This window comes from Zonotrichia leucophrys, chromosome 3 (genome assembly GCF_028769735.1).
Source record: "Zonotrichia leucophrys gambelii isolate GWCS_2022_RI chromosome 3, RI_Zleu_2.0, whole genome shotgun sequence".
In the NCBI taxonomy this organism is placed as follows: Eukaryota; Metazoa; Chordata; class Aves; order Passeriformes; family Passerellidae; genus Zonotrichia; species Zonotrichia leucophrys.
In genome coordinates, this window is record NC_088172.1 from 94,701,289 (window position 1) to 94,725,005 (window position 23,717).

General features: G+C 39.8%; 1 long non-coding RNA gene across 1 annotated transcript in view; it reads right to left on the reverse strand.

Moving 5' to 3' along the window:
- Window positions 1-3,358: 3,358 nt before the first annotated feature.
- Window positions 3,359-23,717, reverse strand: part of LOC135445023 (uncharacterized) — a 36,562-nt gene continuing 16,203 nt past the window's right edge. The window contains exons 2-3 of the long non-coding RNA XR_010439428.1: window positions 14,789-15,075; window positions 3,359-4,741 (exon numbers count right to left, since the gene is read on the reverse strand). This is a non-coding gene — a long non-coding RNA (uncharacterized LOC135445023). The remainder of the gene's footprint in view (window positions 4,742-14,788; window positions 15,076-23,717) is intronic.

Genomic DNA, 23,717 nt, shown 5'->3' on the forward strand with positions numbered 1-23,717 from the left:
AATTCTGCATGGCAAGGAATATTTACCCAGATTATTTATTCCTCCTTTTCTTATAAGACCCTGGCTTGTTTTCTCTCAAAAAGTCATGTTTCTTACTCCCATTTGTAAATTGCCAGAGGCAAGTAAAGCACAGCAAGTGCACAGAGAGCAAAGACCTACCAGAATAGCTCATTTTAGTCAGACTGCTAGTGGCATTTGCAGCTTGTGTCAACTTGTACAAATGGGACAGGCAGAGGGAAATGGTTTCCCATGTGGTAAGTGGTATGGCATATTTAGAAAGTACTGGTACACCTAGAGAAGCATGAGGGCTGTGAATAAAAGCCTCACATATTGGAATCGGCACATTTCATGGCATCCGCATGCTGCAGAGGAGGCAATAGCCAGTGCTATTGGGCTGACTGTGATCCATTCTCATCACTGGGATGAAATCACAGGCTAGTGAAAAGATTGATCTCCTGGAAAAAAATACTTAAAAAAAGAAAAAAAAACACCCTGAAAGTAATTCCACATTTTCTAATATCATTCTCTACCTAATTTTTTCTTATTTTCTTGTAAGCAACTACAAAATCTGGAAATCAAGCCTAAGTCTACAGATTTCATTCTACTTCCACTCAGTCCAGTACAAATCTAGAATAAGTTAACTAGAGTTAATATAGAAACAAAACAATAAAAGTATGAATTAGATCTGATCTATTGAAAGGTTTAAGAAAATAAAATAGTCCAGCTTTAATTTGCTGGTTCAATCAAGCCAAGGCAAGAACAGAATTGGCAGAAACAGACACAGAAATAATGATATATTTGTGTTCTGTGTCAAAATTTAGGCTTTTTTTAAGGAGTCATGGCACAGTACTTGAATTTGTTGTTTTAGAGGGAACTCAGCTGAGACCTGAGAGCACTTGCTGTTTGGGGATTTTAGTTTTTTCAATACTGTGTTAGATATCATATGCTGAAGACCAAATTCCCAACCAATTTAAGTGAGTTGGGATTTACCTTTAATTTCAATGCAACTCCTTTAGATCTCAGCACTGCTCAGCACTGGCATTTTCATGAAATGTATTGGTACAAGCCAATGCAATTTAACAACACAAGCACAGCAGTACTTGGTAGAGACTGAACTAGCTCTATTTCTCTATTTTTTAATGCTAAGACCAGAGAAGACCATTACATTATAGAGTTTGATCTGCTGAAAAGCACAGCCCATTCACTGAGACAAAACCTCTCATTAAAATAGATTAGAATTTGATCTTGAGCATGTGAGAGAAATATCATCATTCTCAGGTAGCTAAGAATTATGAAACCAAGAATGGACTGAGCAGCACCTATCCACTATCCATAACCATCACATTTTGAGTTCTGGTCGCTTTCCAGATTTGATTGCCTCTCCCTATTTCTTCATTTAAGGAGGAGAAAAAAATTTAAAATTGGAAAAAAAAAATAAACCACTCTCCTTAAAGCCTGCAGGCAACTGGGCTGAAGTATAAGATATGGTAACTTGCTGAACAGAAAAACAAAATACACTGATGCTGAAGCTGAAAATTCTAAAAACAAAATACACTGATGCTGAGGCTGAAAATTCTATCTTTCTTACTCATCTACAGAGTCAGACCAGACTAAAATACTCCTTGGAATGAATTTGAAAGGCTCCTTGTGTCCACTCACCAGGTAAATTATTTCAGCATTTAATTATCCTGTTCCTGTGGTGAACCTCCTTGGTTCCTGCTCCTTCCTTGTGCCTGGAACTTATGGCACTTTCTTATGCAGAACCTGAATTAGTTCAGATTCCCCTTCCAGCCACTGAGCTGTGATGTGCCTTGTAACAGCTGCTGTCATAGCCCTTTCCATGTCTCAGCACTGATTTTCAGCTGTGATGTGCCCCTCTAATGTTGTTATTGAAGAGACTTGGGCATACAAATGGTTCAAAAGTCTGTAGAAAACTGCTGCAGCCATGGGTTCAGTTCCAATTGCACTGCATCATATTGCACAGCCTCTAAAAAGGCCAACAAATAGTTAAATCCCCGTACATGCTAAACGAGCGTGCACGGAACATTTCCTTTTATCATTGTTGCATCTGTCCATTGATTCCACTCCTGAAGTTTCACATCCTCTTTCAATCTCCCCTGGACATTACTCGCTCTATTACCAGTCCTCCTTTCTGGGAAGCTCTGCCAGTCACAGGACTGTGTCCCAGCCTAGCACGGCAATAGAAATTCTGAGCAGCACCAGGCTCCAGTTTTTGGGGGAAGCCTCCAGAGACAGCGTCTCTTGCACTCCTGTGCCATTCTCTGTGTTATCTGCAGACAAGGAAGATATTAATTTAATGTTTTATATGTCTCACATAAGGCAAATTGGCTTAAGCTTTAAATCATAATACAGTTTTATGGCTAAGTCAGCATAAATTCAAGGATAGTATGTCAAACAAACTTCTGTGATTTTAAAAAAACCTGCTAACCCCTACATCTCAGTCTCCCCACCCCCCCAAAAAAAATGAACAGCCTCCCACCACAAATAATTTTTTCATTAAATAATGACTAAAATATCTTTCCTATGACCATTCTCCCCACTGTCTGCAAGGATCAGCTCACCTTTCCCCACTGAACTGAGCTGTCTTTCTGTCTGTCACATGGGGTGGGTTCATCCCTTTTGTTGTGCTCTAGTTCCAAGGCACTCCTGGCTTCTGCTGCCCCAGCTACACCTTTTTTTATCTTTTTAGCACTCACATCTATCAGTCACCCCACTGCCCTTCAACAGTTGCATAATTCCACTGGCTTCCCACAGGGGACCAGCACTCAGCTCACAAGCTTGTGAGCACAGGGAGCTGTTTACAGAGACTTCACACCAAATGCAAACAGACATTTTCACATCATCCAAGCCAGGTTCTTCAAAATGGTAAATAATAACCATTTGCTCCACTCTTCACCAGAAGCATATGATTTAAAGCTAGAAAAATAGAATTATATGGTCTAAAAGTTTCTCCCTTCTGCTTGAAGATTGACAGTTTTCTCTGGCGGTAGCTTTGGATGTGGAAAGCTCTCAGGAAAGCAAAAGCATTAAAAATAAATGCAAGATGCTTCATGCACGTTATAACATACTGAACCTTCAGAATAAATTATTTATACCAAAGGTTGGATGTGCCATAATAGCATCCACCCAGCAGCTAAAAAATGTATTGGAAATAGGAGAGCAAACCACAGAGATTAACAGAAAGAAGCCTGCCAGCTTTGGCTGAAAACCTGGTAGGAAAAATAACATAGTGCTTAACTGAAATTATTCAGAGAGTAAAGGAATGATCAATTCACTTGGGTTTTGGCTCTTTTCTCCCCTGATATTCTACAAAAGAACACAAGGACAACAGAACTTTGCAGAATTACAAACCTGGTGTATTTGTTTATGCTGTACATCTGTATTTCTATGAAAAAAAAACCAGGGACATTGTTGTCAAGCCTTCATTTTTAAGAAATATGTACAACTTGAGATTTTTCATGCAGTAATAATATTAAATATACAAACTCTGTTTATCAAATATCTTAGTTCTGACATTGCTTTTAGCATGATATTAACTACCACCTTCCAGTAGTATGGTGTTAACAAGATTAGCCTTGTCCAGGATACTTTCTGGACTTAATTGCAACCATGCTTGCAATCAAATCACCTCCCCCAGGATAGGGTTACATGGTAGAAAAAGAATCCATTGCATAAGGCGGCATATAGAGCACTAAATACACTCTTCTCAGCTCAGCACCATATTTTATCTCCATCTCCTTGCCATTAACATAAGAGACTGAAGCATTGGAACAAAAATCCATATGCTGATCTGGGGATGCAGATCTTTTCACACCACAGCACAGAAGCCAGAGATGGGAGCTACTGAGGTAGAATGCTAGGAGTTACTTATCCAAATCCTTTTAGTAAATCCTTACTCCTACATTGTTGAATCTCTCTTTTACACAAACTGGCATTCAGCTCTCTGCATACCGAGTGCTTTGAGTCAAGAGTTCAAAAACTTGTGCAAAACAATCACTGTATCATATGATTTTTTTAAAGTTCTCCTTATATTCTGAGACCTCCCTCTACCACCAGAGAGCTTTTAGGTCAGAACACAAACATACCCTCCCTGACAAGGAAAACCTTTCAGTCAGAAGCCTTCACTGTAAGAAGTCAGAATATTGCACTTGCAGTATATTACCTCTCTGTGAAACCTTTTCACCTGGTGCCACGCTGACCCTGTCAGAGTTTGGAGGCACATTTTAATACAGTTTTTTCTTCCTTCAGGGAGGCTTCCTAAGCAGGAGAAACCTACTTACTAACCATGCACAGTAGAGTATCATAAATTCGAGAGTGTAATAGACGCTTCCATAAAGCAAGGCAACATACTACGTATCATAACCAGGGTTTTGCACACACAGAGGCTCACCAGATCCCAAAATTCCATAATCCCTTTGCTGTTAAGGCTCTTTGCTGCAGAGATGGTCATGGTGAGGCTGCAGAGGGCTCACAGTGCAGCCCCCTAGAGCATTCCATGTTTTCCATGGCATGGCTCCTCATAACACGAGCACAGAAACACAGCCAAGTACAGGTTGTTCTTCCAGCCAGGTACACCCCTGAAATTGTGCTTCAGGCATAAAGCATGCTGCAGGAGGGAACTGTCCCTGCCCCATCTTCAGGGCCATCTGCAGGCCTTCCATCACGTCCGGTGAAAGCCCCTGAACTCGGTAACACGCGGTTTATTGTCCAGGACTGTCACCTAAATATAACAGAGCACAAACCAATCATTTTTACTGCTGTCACCAGGCTGAGCTCAGGAGGGGAGGATGAAGCTGAGGGGCATGCTAACTTTCAGTAAAGCACCTGACACAATATTTCAGTGTTTTTCAGGACAGGCTGCACAAAGAGGCTGCTCTTTAACTGTGTGTTGCTTTGTAGGCTTCAGAGCCAGAAGAGTGCACTTTGGATTTTTCATAGACTACTTTGGAAATGCAAATGCTCCCCAGACAATGGGACAGTACTCCTTATTTCAGTATTTTGTGAAGATACTAAATTAAATTAACACCACCCTTTCTCACTGTAAATGGGCAGAGAGTTCACAGAGAGGCTCTGTTTACAGCGACTGCTAATAGTTTCAGCTGAAATCAGAAGCACATTTAACAAGGCATGAAGCATGGAAAAAAACTTATAAAGATAATTTCACAGCCAAACAAATTATTCAGACCTACACTATACTTCTCACCAAATATATTTGGATACAAAAGTTGGGGGGAGGGAATTTGAAATTTGCCATAAAAATTAAATTTAGAAAGAAATTCCCTTCATCTTCTCCTTAGATACAATTCTCTTACTAGCCCCACAGTGAGTTTTGAGTAATTCCACTAACATCAAAACTACAGTGGTGTAAAAGCATGAAAAATGTGAGGACAATTGTATCCAATATCAAAACCAGAATAACAGGATGAATAATGAACAAACTGAAGCAGACTTTTAGCTGGTGTAAAGCAAGTTGCAGATTTCAATGTGTCAAGGTTAATTTACACCCCCTGTGGATGTTGGTCCATTGTCAGCAAATCCTGTTTTCTCACACTTACATTAACAAAGCTGTTAGTAACATGGGAACAAATGCAAAAGTAAGTGTAATGATTAATTTGATGAAACTCTGAATTCATTTACTCCATTAAAGTAATATGGTATGCCCTATAAATGGACAACCTTTAAGTTCGTAAAAAGCCATTAAAATCACAGTAGCTATTGAGCAAATTAGAGGCCCTGGCAATTATTCATCATTTCATTACAATTAAAAACTAATTGAAAGCCTAAGTAAATAACGGTAGAGTTTTGTTCATGATAGCAGGGAAAATAGGTTTGAACAGCTTATGTTAGAGACAGACTCTCGTGCCTTTCACTAATGGGCAGGATTATAGCACACAATAATTTCTGCCATCACCAGCATTTCTGCTGCAGCACTGAACACAAAGATCAAAATGATCAGTGGCAGCACAGAATTCAGGGCAATGGCATTAATAAACCCACAGAGCCAGTCATCCTGGGCACCACAGGGAAATCCAGCTCCACACAGTCGGTGTTTGGAGGCACATATGTGACACAATTAGTATAACAAAATAAGTTTCTCTTTGCTGAAGCATTTACTGCAAATTGAGTCATTAATCTCATTTATAAAGCAGGCACGATGGCTGGCACACTGCGATTGGCCAAGGCCATTTCTTCTCATTAGTGTGTGAAAAGCTCCATCCTGTTCACTTTAAATGTGGGTCATTTTAACTAAACAGAAACACTTCAGCCCTGAGACCCTTCAAGAGCTGGTGCTGTATTTATATGAACAATCAGAAGTTCCTAGATGCTGGTGATGCTGTGTTCTAACACCTGCCTGGACTGCTGCTTGGATGGAGATATTTTGGCATGTGACTCGTACTTTGTCCCAGTCATGTTTCAGAGAATTTGTTTTTTTTCAAGATAAATCCTCTGTGGCATTGGATCCAGCATCTGATGACCCCTTTGCAATCTTGTATGAGTTTTGCAGGGTCAGGGCCAGTACAACACAAGTAAAGGAATTCTGTCGGTCCTGAAGAAATAAACTGTGTTTTTTGACAGCAAAAACAACTCAGTTCCTACATGTGTGGGCAGGGTCAGCCTCTGCCTTTGACAGGTAATCTAACCCAATTCTAAAGTCACTGCTTTCCCCTTTTTCATTAAAAACCTACTTATTTTCCTAGCTCACATATTTGCATGAATGGAGAATGACCAAACTTGGGGAGGGAAAATCCCTTGAATGACTTCTAGCAAAATTCCCTTTTTCCTGATAAGGATTTCTCCATATATATATATATATATATATATATATAAAGAGGCAATGCTAAAAATCTTCTGCATTCCTTTTAGGTCTTTCCTTCACAGACTTAATTTTAAAGTCTTCCTCCTCTGCATACATAACCACTAGGATGACTCATGCCACATTTACTTCAATTATCTCACCTCATGAAATAAAGTGACACTCATTCCACCAAATGTGGAGAACAGCCCATCAGATCAGCACTACGAATATCTACAGGGAGGAGGGGGAGCATTACATCACCCCTCCTCACAGCACAGACTGTTTTACTGCTTTTAACTTCAAACTCACCCTCGGGCCACCTGCCAGGACCTTCAGTCCCCCTCCAAGGGCTGCCCCATCAGCACAGTCCCTGCAGGGTGAGGTGTGGGTTTGGTACAATGCAGCATCCCTTCACCTTCACAATGAAATAAGCTCCAGCATGCCATGGCTTCTTTGAGGCTCAATTCCCATTTCCTTTGCATCATTTGAGCAGAGCAAGCAAGCACCAAGAAGTACAGACACCAAGGTCCTGCCTTCTTCCAGGTAGCACAGACAACTCTTTTTTATCTGTTTGGTTTTTTTTTTTTTTTTATTTCAAGAAACTCTAAACCCAATCACAAAATCAGGCTAATATGCTAGTAAGGCTCCAAAAGCTCACATTTTTAAAAAAGCAACAGATTTGCAGAGAGGCTTAAAAATCTCCTGTGAAGTAGAGTGAGGAGGTTCTTCAAAATGCCTGAAGGAGCTGCTCTTACATGCAACAAATGAGCAAAATTAAGTTACCTACCCACCCAGCTAAAAAGGCAGAGGTTAACCAAGACTTCAGAAGCCTTTTGTCTCCTCCTTCCTATGAATATGAATACAGATGTATAAAAATTCATGTATAGAATTTATGATGCTTCATCCTAGACTGATTTTTTAGTATTTATAAATGAAAATAAATTTTTGGGCATTATTTTCACAACAAAGACTTGTGCTCTGCTCAGATAGGGCTCTTCTCTGAAACATGGGCTCACAGTAGCAGCTGTAAGTGATAGACCCTCCTTCCCATGTGTAATACTCTTGGATAAGTTGTAAGACTTTTGGGAAGAGATGGTCAAATGCAAAGTGCTGTGTTCCAGTTTTATGGGGTCCTCTGCCAGTGTGAAGCCTTTAGATATTTCTTTGTTAAACTAATCATGGCACACAATTAATCAAATGGTAAATGTTTGTTCTGAGAATTTAAAAATATTAACATTTTGAATACTATTATATACAAATTTTCATCAGTTATTGAGCTTCTGAAATTGAAAATGCTATTACTTTTGCTACTTCCACCCCAAGTCAAAAAGCTGATGAATTTCAGAGAAAAGGATCAGATCTCACTTACATTTGCAGGCCAGTAAGACCCAGGAGATTTGGCTGAAATCTGAATCTGAGACTTCTGAAAACAGTCCTATGACATTGTAAGCAATTGTGGCATCTGAGAGTGGGATTACCTTTCCTGACTATGGCCTGAATTTTTGTGGCTGAAAGCAGGGCTTTATCATCTGCTCCTTCACCTGGAGCTACTTAACCCTCCCCTGGAAATCCTCCTGCAATCCTGAGGAAGGAGGGGAATAACAGCATTAATCCACTGCTGAAAGTATTGGCAGGAGTTAAGGCACAGCTCTCATTGGAGTCCTTGAATATTTACAATTGTAATCCACTGTGGCAATCGTTTTCAGCCTGTGCTTTCATTACATTTCTAGGCAACGTATATTTTTTTGTTATTGTTGTTGCTCAGAGTAAATACAGGGGCTCTGAACTATTAACAATCAGAACACTTGCTGTTGTTTGTGAAGTGTTAGCTGACCTACTTCATTGCAGTTTTAATTAGGTATTACTGTCATGCTGTTCTGGTCCCTGTGGGGATTCTGCACTTGGCAGTGATAGGAGTGCTCCTGCAGCACGGTGATTCACCAGGAGAGAGGCTGAGCACAAATACATCACCAAAGGTGCAGGAGCACACCAGGGCACTGCAGCCTCACCTGGGCCATGCCAGTTCCCTGCTCCATGGCAGGAATTAACAGGACAGGACTGCAGGCGTCCAAAAAGGAGAGCATCTGCAATTAGTCCTGATTCCCCCAGGAAAACCCTGCTCTGCCAAAAGTACTGAAAACCTGGGGCTGTGCCCAGGGATTCATCACCTGCAAGTTTTGGTGGACTGTGTTGACAACTTACAAGTCATTTTAACTGTTTAATTTCCCAAAATAGGTCTCTCTGCATTGTACCTCAACAACTATTTGAAATAATTTCAAATGGACTGTTTTTAGTTTAAAAGAAGTGAGGAACAACAAGGCAGAGGTCTTAGATTATTATTTTCTTCCTTTATAGCACAGTTATTTAGTTACTGTGGCAATTCTGCAATTCAGTTCTGTGCTGCTAACTAGGAAAAAACATATTCCCCAGTAATTCTTAAAGATTTCTTTTTTTTTTACCTTTTGGCAAGATAACTCTGTATGCAAAATTTCACTGCTCTGTGTCCAAAAATAAGAAGCAATACATTGAGCAAGAATATGATTCCATGACACATGAAACAGATAGTTTTACACACATCAAAGTAATTTCAGAAGCAATTAAGGATGAAACACAAATCAGGGGAGCCTGCACTCCCATTGAAGTGTCCCAGGGGATAACAAACCCCTTAACTGCCACTCTCCTCTAATTATACATAATGCAACTGTATAGGATGCAAAAGAATTGATAGCTATGGCTGCCTGCTGGCATTTGGCAACAAAAGAGAAAGTTAAAAGCTTCCTACAAGCAGCGAGGTTTTGAACTTCAAAAACATCAAGCATATTTTTGTTAGCTTGTTTCCTTTTTCCTCTCAAAGGGAGAGCTTTTCAGGTAGTCTTCCTTAAACTGTGCCTGGGATCAAGGACCTCACTAATTTTCACTGACCTATAACAGAAACCTTTTTCCTCTCTGTTTATAAATTTTAAGAATTATTAAAATCAGCCTAAATCTGCCTTTCCTATTAATAATGAAGGTTAAAGTGGCCACAGTAAAATCCATTTATAAACTGATGGCACAACCTGACCTTTTGTCATTAAAATGAAGTAATTTTTTTCATGGAGTCATAGAATGGTTTGGGTTGGAAGGGACTTTAAAGATCATCTACTCCCAATTTCTGTGCCATGGAAAAGGACACCTTCCACTAGATCAGGTTGCTCAGATCCCCATCCAAAATAGCCCTGAACACTTCCAGGGATGAGGCATCTGCAGCTTCTCTGGACAGCCTCTGCCATGGCCTCACAGTAAAGAATTTCTTTCTAATATCTAACGTAAACATACTCTTTTTCAGTTTGAGTCCATTCACCATTGTCCTGTCACTACAAGCCCTTGTCAAAAGTCTCTTTCCATCTTTCTTGTCTTCAGGTACTGGAAGGCCACAATTAGGTAATTTTCATTAAAGAAATTCAGAATCTGAAGACAGGGACAGAGCATTGCTGTGTAAACTGAACAGCTCTTACTATGATTTACCCTGGTTTGGAACACACCTGTAATGCTTTTGTTCACTCCTTAGGTTTGATTTATCACAGCAGGGTTGTGGCTCCTCTGCTTGTGCTGTAACACTTCACAAGGCTTGGGTGACTTAATGAAGCAGCCTTTCTCCCATTACCTATAAACACCCAGCTAAACCACAGCAGACTTCAAGAAGGTGTCATGAAATTACTGAGTTTTGAAGCCTTTGCAGGAGGATTTAATGACATAACTTTGTATAAATGTTTCTAGAACTCATGTGGCAGGAATATTTCTGAGTTACATGAAACATAGAACCATGAGACCTTGCTTCTCCAACAGCTTCCCTATTCCTCCCCAGAAGCAGGTTTGGGCAGTATCATTTTGTCATGACCCAGGAGACCTCCAAGTCTCCTTTCTTTCATCTACTTGAAAGCTGGGCTCCTTTGAAATCAGTAGAAACTCAATATTCCCAGCCCAGATTCCACTCACTGTATCTCGGCTGAGCCCAAATACTCAGATGTGGGACAGAATTGCTTCCAAAAGTTTTGGTAGAGCAGGATGCCCCTGTGCTATGGATCCACTTTGGAGGCCTCAGAGGTGTTGCCATTTTTGTCATTGCTTCTCCTCCTGCAGGGTGTGGGACTGACCACAGGAACTGCATGAGTGAGACTGGAGTCAAAGAAAAAAACCCCAACCCAGGGATCAAGGAACAATTTTTTTGGTAAAATAAAAAAGCAGCTAAGGTGATTATGTTGTATTTTTACTGTCTTCAGCTTGTACAAAAAACTCCAAATTCTGTTCTATATGTCTATATATAGAATGCTTTACAATGAACCTCAGTTCTTTCTGAAAGATGTGGAATTTTCTATCATAAGCATACGTATTTCAGTGGAAAGTACTCATTTACTCAAACTCCCTTTTTAACTTTCTTTAAAATAAATACTAATTGGAGACACCAAGAAGTAAAACACTGACTTGAGAAAAGTGATTTCAATGAACATATTGCATTCTCAAATCATGAGAGCTGGTTTAAGTCTAATTAGTGCAAGGTTTGAATGGGTGAAGCAAATCTCTCAGAATTCAAGTTGTCACAATTCAAGCTGAATTCTGTTGCAAAATTTTGGTATGTATCTACTGCATATGCAAATAATCTAAGCATCAAGTTGTATAACTTTCAAGCCACTGTAGAAAGGGTGAAATTTAATCTCTGTGGCTCCTGATAATCCTGACATCTTAAACACAATGACAACAGTGCATCTCTTATCTACCTGTAACACACCATGGCATAGCCATCAGTCTTTTGCTGATCGAAGTGATTGAGAATTACAAATTGAATCATGAAACAGGAGCAAGGGAAAAAATAAATACTATATTTTCTGTATGTTTGGATTTGTTTGGTTGGTTTTTTTATTGTTGTTGGGTTTTGGTTTTGTTTTTTATATCTCAAATTTAAAAATCAGTATATACAAATTTAATCATAACCTGCTATTCCTGAGCTATAAAATATGAGCCATGTCTTGGAGGAGAAACAAAGCAGAGATTCTTAAAGAAATGTCACCCACTAAAGAAACAAGAGGATTTACTGTAAATGTTCTGCTAGATCCTTATCTGCATGCAGGGCAAAACCAGACCCCTCTGTGATTACTCCTGTTTCCATGGTTCATGAAAGTAACATTATATTCTCTGTGTGTGGCGAGTTATCATTTTTGAATGAATATGCAAAAGAACCTAATGCTAGGATTGACTCCTCCTACAAGAATATTTATTCCTTCATTTCAATTTTATTGGCATTTCTGATGTCAGTGCTGTACCTGCTGGAATTCTGAGCCTGCTGAACATTTAACAAAAGACAGACATGCAACATTTTGGTCAGGCTTTGGAAAAAAAACATCCATGAAAACCTGCCTTTGGGGAGTAAGCAGCAACTACTGAGCATAATATGCTTGTAAAGGTGGGCTCAGCACTGAGCAAGGCCTAAGCAGGGACACATACCTTCAGAAAAAATATGTTGTAATGAGTGAAAGATGAATATGTATTGCTTTTGTGGAAATATGTTCAGTGACTCACACAAGTGGGCAGTTAATTTCAGTTCCCTGGCTGCAGTGCCTTAAGTTATACATTTCTAGGTAACATTCAGAGAAGGGAGTCATTTATGAATTGCCTCATTTCTGCCTGCACTCTATATTAATACTTGCATTACTTTTCAAGCTACAAACAAACAGCCAAAGATGAGATTCAAGAAAGAGGATCTGGGCTGGTGCTGTAAGGGATGGGTAGAGCATGCAGAATGTCTTCATATAGGGGAACTGTCTATCTGAGGGGAGTAACTCACATGCATTAATGTTTCACGGGAAAGCTCTTGGGACATATTACACATTTTGCTTTGTGGATATACACAAGATTATTTTATCTTTCATCCTATCCAGAGCACACTGAAATCAATGAATGCCTTGCTTTGACTTCGCTGAGGTTTGAATCAAACTCAAGACTGTAATTATGGAGGGCAAAGAGCCATCATAATGATTTGTGATAATTTTGGTATCTTAGAAGCTGAAATGTTGATTTACCATGTTCATAGCCCATTTCCTTTTGCTTTATGGGGGTTGGAATGGGTTCACACACATCAGTGGGAAATGAATTTGATGCTCCTTTCCTTTTCCAGTGCAAACAGCTATTTCCTTACTGGAGGGGCCACCAGCATCTGCCATTAGCATTTGTGCCAGGTCAGGACACTAAAGTGATGGTGATGCCCTTTTTTACAGCTGTCACTAACAGTTGCCTGGACCTTGAGGGCACATCTTGCTGGGGAATCCCATAATGTTCCAGCATATGTTCTCTGGCACCACACAGAGAGCTGGGCGAGGCAAGGGAGGGCCACACTCACAATCCTGCCAGCTGCTCAATCTTGCACATAGCACTAACTTGAAAAGATGCTAAACACCCCAGGTTGGACTCTTCTGAGTGCCCCTGCCAAGTTTGCTGCAGTCCTGGTTAATACTTTTTATTGCTCTTTCAAACACAAGAGGTCCCCAAAGTTTCCTTTCATCTGGTTCCCTGCCACCATCTTTTTAGTGCAAGTGCCCCTAACTAATAGGAACAATTACAAATATGCCAAGAGTTAATTAGCCTAACACAAGGACAGGTTTTCCTGGCTGTTTTCCCAGGTCCTTGACTGACATCTTGGCATGGGCTCATCACAAGTTCTTCTCTGGTTGGTGAATATAAGAGCATGCTGCAGTGTGGGCCAAGGAGGGAGAAGACAGAGGTGCTCCCCCAGGTGCTATGAGGAACAGTGATAGACAACCAGAAACTGGATTTCATACCTCTACCATTCTACAGATGAGATTTAATTATGAGCACAAGGCACAAAGCTACCAGTATGGGTGTGGGGAACATGGTGAACCCTCCAGAGATGCATGATTCCTTGCAATTTTTTCTTAAATTGCAAGTGATGCCCATTTCTATAGAAATTCAATTTTGTTCACAACCACTGAGGACTTGGAAGTACAGGAAAGTTATCTTTCTGTAAAAAAAGTGGTCTAAACATTTTTCTGTGTTGATGTGGCTCTATCCCTATTCTGTTCATTCCCATATTTTAGTATGATCTATCCACAACCTTTTAAATCCAGAGAATATCTTCAAAATATGTAGCCTTTTTCTGGAGTTTTCTGGATTTTCTTGCACATATATCCTTTCACTTCTTTAAATTTAGAAACTATACAGATTAGAGAGTCTGTACTCAGAGAGATCCTTGATGGTATGTGGTATTCCAATGGATGAAATGGCAGATTCTGATCTCACTGTAGGCAAGAGAGCGACTTGTGCCAGTTTTAACATCTTTGCAAAGCTCTTCAGACTTGTTGCATAGCATTCTAACAAATTTAGGCACTACTAAACTGAAAAATATAACCTTTGGGACCAGAAAGGGATGGCCCCAGTTTCCCTAAGTGTTTTAATAGAACAAGTTGACAAAGCAGGAAAAATTTTAGTCAAGATGTTTCGTATCAAGACCCTGAGTGACAGCATCACTGCTTAAAAAGCAAATAAACTAGCAGAACTCATAACTTCCCCCACCTGCCCCCAACATTTCCAGAGAATCCATGATCAGTTATTTTATCCTAGGATTTTTATGACCTTGCTATATAAATTCAGTTTAAAAAAAATTATTTGGGAAATGTAGTGACTTTGGGAAGATGTTCCTTTATTGAGAATGGACTGCAAATGCCCCTCCCAGCCTTATGAGAAGGTTTTACAGTGGGTGCTTAGGAGGAAAACTGTAAATAATAAGGCTCAGGATTGACCTGAGTTCTACTCTGTCTTTACCTATGATGAGACTTACATTATGAGCAAGTATTGGCAAAAATATGAATCCTTGGTTTACTCAGTTATGATGCCCAGCCTGCCTCGAAATCCAGAAGTGTCTACACTATTGCTCCAACAAGGCTAATTATAAAAATAAAAGTAAACTTACTCGCTGGGACGTACCTTTCTTTACAGCACATGTATATCCCTGTTATCCAGCATGGACAGTTGAAGGAGATAAGTAAGCATTTTGAAGCTGTTTCTCCATCATTTTCCCCACAATTTCAAACACCTTCTGATGCTTCATTTGCACTTTCCCCAGTGCTAGCCTGCAATGTGTCATTTTCCAAGGCCACCACGTCATTCTGTTTAGCTGAGCAAGAAGCATTTCCAGGTTTTCTTTGCTCAAAATTCTGTTGTGTTCTTTATCTCCCAAAGAGGTATGATCCTGTTCTGTGCAGATGGAATGCCTAAGGGAGAATAAAAAACAGTGCATGATGCCATGGCAGTGGATGGGGAAATCACTGAACTTCATGGAGATGACTTGTCCCTCAGTGCTTATCCTGTAATTTGTTTTTTTATGGTTGGTGCTATTGGTACAATAGTCAACACTACTACCAGTCCTTTCCTAACCTCAGTGTTCCACATCTTAATTTTCCAAGCAAATTTTGCCCACAAGAGAAGAGATCTTGTTCTGTGAATCACAGTTGGAGAATCCCATACACAGAAACAAATAGGAATCAGTGACAAAATAATTACTTTCCCATCTCAGTTCCAAACATCCTTTAACTATACCTGGTAACATAATCTACAAATTCTTTAAAAGTTTTGAAAGTAAGCCAGGGTACTGCACTGTCCAAGGATTTGTGTGGGATTTGGGGAGACAATTCAAGATCTTTGCACTTTGAACAAATTCACTGTTATGGCCTTGACATATTAGTGGGTATCATCCCAACGCAGTTGAGGAGAGATGGGAAGAAGTTTTGTGCTCATCCAGGTCATTGTAGTGTGAAGGAATTCACCCTCATCCACAGCTTGTACATCTTAAATACTGGTCCTAAGCCTAATGGAATTTGCACACATCATTCCCACTTCCTTTTCTCCATGGCAGTACGCATCATGGCAGCACCCTAATTTCTGTTGTATTAAAAGATTTATTTGTAAGGGTTGTCGACCCAGTTACTAGCCAAAATACCAAGAAAAGCTGAATTTCCTTCAAGCTCTTTTCAGAGCTCAAGATTGAGGAATTGCTGATCCATAGGTTAAATCCCATTGGTACTGAATTCTCCAGTTCTAGTCAAGAAAATCACAAAAGGCTCTGAGGTTAGGACAAGAGATTTTTTTTCTAGTCTCCAGTAAAATTACCTGCATACTTGAAGCTGAACATCTGCCTGAGTGCTCTGTTGGATTGAAACCAAAATGCTTAGCACTTCACCAGGCAGGGCTCTGACAGTCTCAAGGCCAATGATTTTTAGAGCAGACAGCCAAGCCATCAAAGGATTAAACAATACAGAAAGAATGCTAAAACCACAAACTTATTGCCTTGCTTCCTCAAGGAGATGACAATGTGTACCCTTATCACAAATTAAATATGAAAAAAAGAAGGTTGTAACCATAGCAGCTGTGAAAGTCAGGCACTCTGAGCACAGGATTTATTATGCTTCTACTTCATCACAGGCTGCATTCATTTACAAAGAAGTCCTTAACGTCAAGAACAAAAGAAACAAAATTTCTGTGAATGCTCTGAGTGTGCTGACTGCCTAATGCTTGGAGTGCCACTTCATAAGCTGAGCTGACAGGAAATAATAATATAATTAGACAACAATGACCTTCAGGTCGGGCACTTCCTGGCAGTTAACCCAGTCTTTAACCTGGTGACTTGGCTGCTCTTGGAAAGTGCCCAGTCCCGAGGCTTTCATAGCTGTAACAACTGCAGGAGTTCTTAAAACAAATAAATTACCATTTTTATGTGCTGAAAAGTTAAAAACTGAACTGCACATTGCCATGGAGACAGTGTGCTATTTAGAGCACAGAGATTTTCCAAGGAGTGAGAGTCCAGTTTAAAATCCAACAGGAAAGAATACTTCGGTCTTTGTGTTTTGTTGGACTTATAATCATTGTAGTTTGCATGTAGGATGCACAGAGATAATGTTAATAGATTCTGGAGACAAATCTTGACTATCATATTGGAACTGTGTATTCTGCTTTGGTCTGCCCCAGTTGTTACAGCATCTGCTTTCTGTGATCTCGTATTACCAGAGCCATCAGTAATGACAATTTAAGGAATTGTTTAAGCATCAGCCAGCAGAAATACTGTAATAAACAGCCTTGAGTTTGCAGGGTCTATATTATGCACTGAGTACTCCAAATTCCAGGTGTCTCAACCTGGTTTAAACCGTCTTTCATAAATATCTTTTTAGGGAATACAAATGTTCCACAAGTTTGCTGCCAAACACAACTGGAGTTGCACTGTTGGGATGTCAGAGAAATGCTTGGTATTTATAAAACCAGCGTGCCCCAAAGCATCAATGCGCTTTACCAAGGATTCTTATTGATTTAAAAACTCTCTGACACTTTGCATTCCTTAATGCTGTATTCTAAATGTTTTTGTCATCTTGTCAAGGACTGGAAAACAACACATGAATGAGCTTTTGTTGTAAATATTGATTCTAAAGAAACCTATTAGACAGAGACTCTGCATGTAACAAGTGTACGAGAGGAAGAGCAGTGCGTGGCTTTCGCTCCCAATTATCGCACACAAACAGTTTGGTCAGTGATTCAGTTTTGTGTTCCTGGATATATCCTCTGCTTGGCAGATCTGTTCTGGGTTGGTTTGGAGGTTCCTTAGTTTTTAAAATAATTTTTAAAATTAATAATGACTTGTGGTTTACAAATGATTCAGTGCAACGTGAGGGCAGAACATGATTCAGCTGCTGTCAGGATGCCTCAGAGGGGCATGTGCTTTCTTGAAGGACACTTGCAGAAAAGTCAAAATACAAAGTTACTGAGCATTCCTGCTGGATATCTAAAGATGGATCTGAAAGGAGAAAGGGATGGAGGGGATGAACATTGTGATTTATACACAACTTGTAGAAGAAATCATACATAAAACCGTGTGCAGAAACACATTGCAAACAATGTAGTATAGGCTATAGCAATAAAAAATGAAACAGTATTCATTTCATCAAAACTATATGAGACTAGACATGGGGTGCTTGGATTTCTTTCCTTCTCTGCAAAATTCCTTCAGGGCCTTCTAGATCCTTTTCTATCTTTCTCAACCCTAGAAGTATTTGGTTTATTAGATCAGTCTAATGACCTAGGCACAAGCCTCTTTTTATTGTTTTTTTCCCCTTTAAATGTAGAACAATAAGGTGCTATACAATAATATATTACACCAATCAGATCTCAGGGGAATTAACTTTTTTAGTGTGTGAGAAGGCACTACCTATTAGCTACTCTCATATTCCCTTGAAAATTTCTTGAATTTTCAATTCAATATTTTATCAATATTCTCTTGAATATTGATATTCTCTTAGAAATTCCTATATTTAAAAAGCTATAAAATCAGCACTGCAATGTCGTGTATATAAACAAAAATTAATATTTTCTCAGTTGTACTATAAAAATAACTCACCTAATATGATAAATCATTATCATCAATGAGTCCATTTGAGAAAACATGAAACTGCTCTCAAACTACAGCTAGCAACTTCTGTGTTTGAGAGTGTTGGGCTGAACTCAAGAGCACCTCAGGCTAAGGCTGTCCTCTGACTGAGGAGAAAGATCCCTTTTCAGAAGGGATCTGGGGACTGGTAGCACACAAGTTGGAAAGGTTGGAAAAAGAATCTCAGGTTGGAAATGGGACAAGACAAATGTGGAGATAATCCACAGCCAGTCCCACACAGTCACACAGGGACACTGCCATGCTGAAGGAGCTGGCCCTGAGCACTTAAGGCTGAGCTTGTGCAGCAGGTGACTTTATCTGCTCCTCACACCCAGCTGAGACCTTGCAGCCACAGCTGACAGGGCACCAGCCTGACATGATGAACTCTTTCCCTACATTAGCAGACTAATATGTGGGCTTGGAGCACAGGCAGAATGAGCTCATGTCTGCCCACAAAAGACCTTTTAAATATATATAATATTGGTATCCAAACACAGGCACAACCACAATTAGCAATTCCAATTCCTTCTTAGCAAAAGTGGCCAATCCAGACTATGAAAAAATCATCACACAACTGCAGGATAAGTGAGAAGCTCAGGCTGATGCAGCCCCAGAGCAAGATACCTTGGCTTGGGACAGTGCCAAGCTTTGTTTCATCAGCTCTCAGAGATGTTGTTGGCTTTGTGGAAAGGAAACAAACACCACTGAAAGAGAAGAGAGATAAAAAGAGAACAGGGATAAGGACTTCCTCAATTACTCATACTCTGAACTTTCACTCTAGTGGTGCATTTCAGACTCCCCTTAGGACAACTAACTGGCCAGACTTGCCAGTACCTCAAAAGAAGCAGGAGACACTCTGCATATCTCTCAAAAAGATGCTGTCATTTACCTGCCCTTTACTTTGCCTTCATTTGCTTCCATTACATCAATAAACAATTGCTCTCTCTCCCACACAAGTGATCTCAGTCCATGCAGAGCAGGAGATCATACAAAACCACAAAGGAAAGAGCACAGTTATCTTCCTGTATTTTAGCAGAGAAAAAGGAGAATACAGCTACAACAAAACCAAATCATATTTCCAGCATACACAGGGTTGATCACTGTAAATACATTATCTCTCCAGAAAATAATGGTACATACAATGCAGATATTCTTGGACACAAGTGGATGGCAAGCACATGCTCTGGGAATGGCACCAGATTATCCTAAATGGAATCCAGCAACAAATCCATTTGTGGGGAGGAGGAGGAAAGAACAAGCAAACACCTTTCTTCTCCCCTCCTCTGAAAGGAAAGGTAATGACAAAGCAAGTCAAGGGGGAATCACCAGTAAAACAACAAATATTTTATCAACATGATATGGACACAATCCTTCCCCAGACATTGTGGTGGAAACAGTGGCAGCAACATATTCACCAGCCAAGACATTGTGAGTGATCTGTGCCACTTGTAAGCCCTTCTCCGGTCCAGCTGGCCACGTTTGGCTCATGCAATGCTTTGATCCTGCTTTGGCTTGAACCTTTGAGCAGATGATGAGAGCTCTGAAAGGGTAACTTAAGGAAAGATATTCTAGTTATAATGAATGTCAGGTGTTGTTTCCACCTTGTATATTTACAGGCTCATATGTACCTTCCTAGGCAAGTCAGAGATTCCATTAAAAGACACTGCAGTTTACCCAAAGCTTGCTCTTGAAATTTGCCCAAAGATAAAAAGTTTCACTATTCCACTATCAAACATCCACAGTACAGAGAGTATCAGAGATTGCAGCCTGGGCCTTGAGTGCAATCATACAGCAACCACTAATACCTATTGAGTAAATATTAATTAAGACCTTTGCCACTACCAATGCATGCAGGGTGACATCCTGCTGCCTAATTACCTAAGGACTCTTGAAACTACACCAGCTCTGTCTCCCTGGGTACTGGGGACATACAATAATCCAAAAACATAGTGAAATTTATCCGCCCCCCATATCAATGGGGCTTTTTGAGTCATCAAATCTCCATGTATTAGCAGCAACAAAACCAAATCGTATTTCCAGTGTACAAGAGGTTGATCAACGCACACAACTGATTTTCCATGTATTCAGGAAAAGGCAGTCTGGTTTGAAAACTGTTTTTCAAGCTTCAGCTGTTAAGGAATGAAAACAATGAGGGGGAAAAGGATAGGGAGAGGAAGAGGAGAAGCTCTTATGAAGATGCACCTGGGTTTGTATTCATTTATGTCTGGTCCCGTCTGTCATGTCATATGGTGCCATGAAGCACAAATTGATTTCTAAGAGAGAGAGGATCTGGCTTCTGGTAGTATAGGATCCGTTTGGGAATTTTCACAGGAAAACAAAAATTCCAGAATTCAGGGGACCAAGGGTTCTTTTAATGTTGTTTTAATGCAACTTACTAAATTGCATAAAAAATTCTATATTTGCATTGTGGCATTTCCATCATTTTAAAGGTACATCTTATCAGTAAAAAAATCATTACCCAAAGGGTGAAAATTTCAGTAAATTCAGAAAATTTGCAGTAAAATCAGGGAGTGGTAGATGTTATCACTCTTTTAGGATTTGTGCCTCAGATCAGCTCTTTCACAGGTTGGTGCAGTAGTGCATAAACAGTTGAGGAAGAAAGCACATGACAGAGAAATATCACGTTCACATATTATAAAATGCAGTTTCTCTCACTAAGGCCTTAAAGCTCTTTAGTTCTAGTAGTCTCCTTTCTAATATTTTATGCACTCTTTCTAATAGCTTGGTAGACCACAGAAGGAAAATTCTCACTTCAGAGAACACATGAGATAAATGTTGAAGCTAATGGAGTGATTCTTGCCCATTGAAAAGGAAAAGAAGCATCTTAGTACATGTCCTTAGGCCAAGGAAATGATATTTAATGTTACTTCCTAATCTTCAGTGGTGAAAATCTATTGCAGGAAGCCCAGGGCTAAAATGAATCAATCAAACATGCAAACTATTGTTGACAGTGATGAACTCAACCTGCAAAGAACCAAGAAACACCAGTCTTTTCCTTCAGAGACTCTTGTGTTATATCCTACAAAGCGCAAATAAATTCCAGGTCTGGAGAGTATGCAGAGTCTGCAAACCCAGCCCAAATAATCCTGATTCCTGCTCACTGGCTTGGCTGGTTCAAAAAGGAGCCCGTTTCCTGAGGCTCATCATATGTGCTCAGAGAGCTCCACAGAGAGCATGGTACAGCTTTCTCCTGATTGCCCATCCTGCTCCCAGGCCTAATTCTCTCACCTTTTCTTCCTCAAGAAGAAAAAAGCTTGGCAGCCCCAAAGGTTAACACAGCATTTTAGAAAATCTTTACTTATTAAGCTATGACTCCAACTAGTTTGTGGGACTTATTAGATAATATGACTGCTAATGTTCAGGCACTACATGTCAATACATCCAGAAGCCTGATAGAAAAGTCCCACTACCTTGCCTGACCTCTTCCATTTTTCATCCTGTAATATCCTGGTGTGATATCACAGCCAGTGGATTTTTCTTCTGTTCGTGCTTGGCAAGGCTCCAGATGGTTTTTAAGTCACTTGTTCAGGCAGAAGAAGAATGGTACATTTGGGATGAAATTATGCTGGAGGGCATTGCTGCAATTAGAGAGATGAATGGCCCTTGGCTTTAATGAGAACACCAGGTACACGTTTCATGTGCTTATTCAGAGCAATCCAGCTCACTCAGCCAGGCAGGGTAGAGCTGCTAAGTCAATACCTGTGGAACTGCAAACACTGCTGCTGGAGAAGGGGCCCTTTCTACGCCATGTTTACCTACAAACAAAACACATCTTAGCGGGAGAAAACATCCCAATTGTCATGAATATTCTGTCTCATTCCTCCCAGCATGTTAGAGCTGCTTTTAAATTCACAGTAGAATAGTGAGCTAGAAAATGCTGGATGGGCATGAAAAGCATGATTAGGACATTTATATCACCATTATAAGCACACCCATGCCAGATAGAAAGCAATTACATATCTCCAACCTCATTCCAATAGTGAAATTGTTTTTGTGCTACTTGAACAGAAATCTGTTCTTGAAACCCTGTTGCTTTCCTGTGCTTTTTCAAGCTTCATGAGACAACATTTTGTGCTACATATCTACAGCTTCATAAACATGAAAATACTAAAAGGAATGTATTAAGATCATAAAGACAAACTCTCTTTGATGAGGAAAGAATTAAGGCTGCTGGATCTGCCCCAGCTCACTTTCCCTTTTCTCTGTTGATTATGATATAACCTTTGAAAATTCAAACACATTTTCTCACAGCATTTTTCCTGTGTCTTTTTGTGCATAGAGTGGACTGCACTCACTAAGTGAGCAGCAATTCAATATTTCTTTTTCTGCCTGTTGTTCAATGTATTGCCCCGGGCCTTATTCACTGCATATTTACAAATATGGTTCTGAAGACAGAATTATTAATATCCTCCCGGGTGTTTCTGTGCTGCTTATCATTACTCTATATGAGTGCTTCATAAAGATCATTCAATTTATCTTCCCACCATTTTTCAGAGGTGAGGAGATGGAACTATCCCTGTTGTACAACTTTCAGCTCACAGCTTTCAGACTTTTCTTCCTATTCTTTTTTTGTCCACCACCTCTACACTTCTATGTTTTGTCCTTTCCCCCTATTTCACATTGTCACCAGCATTTGCCTGCCTCCTCTGCAAATTCCAGCTCTCATTCCTGTGACCAGCAGGAAAAAGCCCCAGGAGGGGCTTTTCTTCTTGGAAGAGGGATATAACTTTCTTCTTTTTTTGTTGCTAGCACTGACATGACATACAATAACCAGACAGGTTTTTTCAGTCCTGTGCTAAACCATGCCCCGTCCAAGCAGAAGCTTTAGAAAATTTAGCGGTCAAAATGATGAACTTTGTTGAACTCCAGCAAACCAGATATTTTCAAAGGCTTGGAGCTTTTTAAAATAGGCATTATAAGAGCAGTCCTAACAGCAACTCTGTGCTCCATTCAAATTTCAAAGCCTTGCTCAAAGTGTGAATAGTAGAGTGTTTTGATGACTCACTCACCTTTTCTTTAAATTAATAAAAAGAAACCTGCTTAATCATATTTTAGTTGTAAAAAACCCAAACATTCTTGCTAAAAGTTATAAATATATGTAAATAAAATTTAGATGATCCTGTTATAGGAAAATCTGCTCTCAAATTAATGTTTTGAAGAGTTATAACACCTTTTTTTTTTCAGTTTCTCTTAATAAGAGGAAGTGTTTGAACACCTTAATTACAGAAACTATTATCAGCCCTACCTGTAATACATGAATAGACACACATAAACTTCTTATGGTTAACTCCATGACACAGAAAAAAACCAATCTAATAAGTAGACTCACGCACTTAGAGGAACATGAACATATACTAATGTCCTTAAGCTTCCATTTGCTTAAATAAAAACACCCAGGAGAATTCTTTAAGAGAAAATACGCAA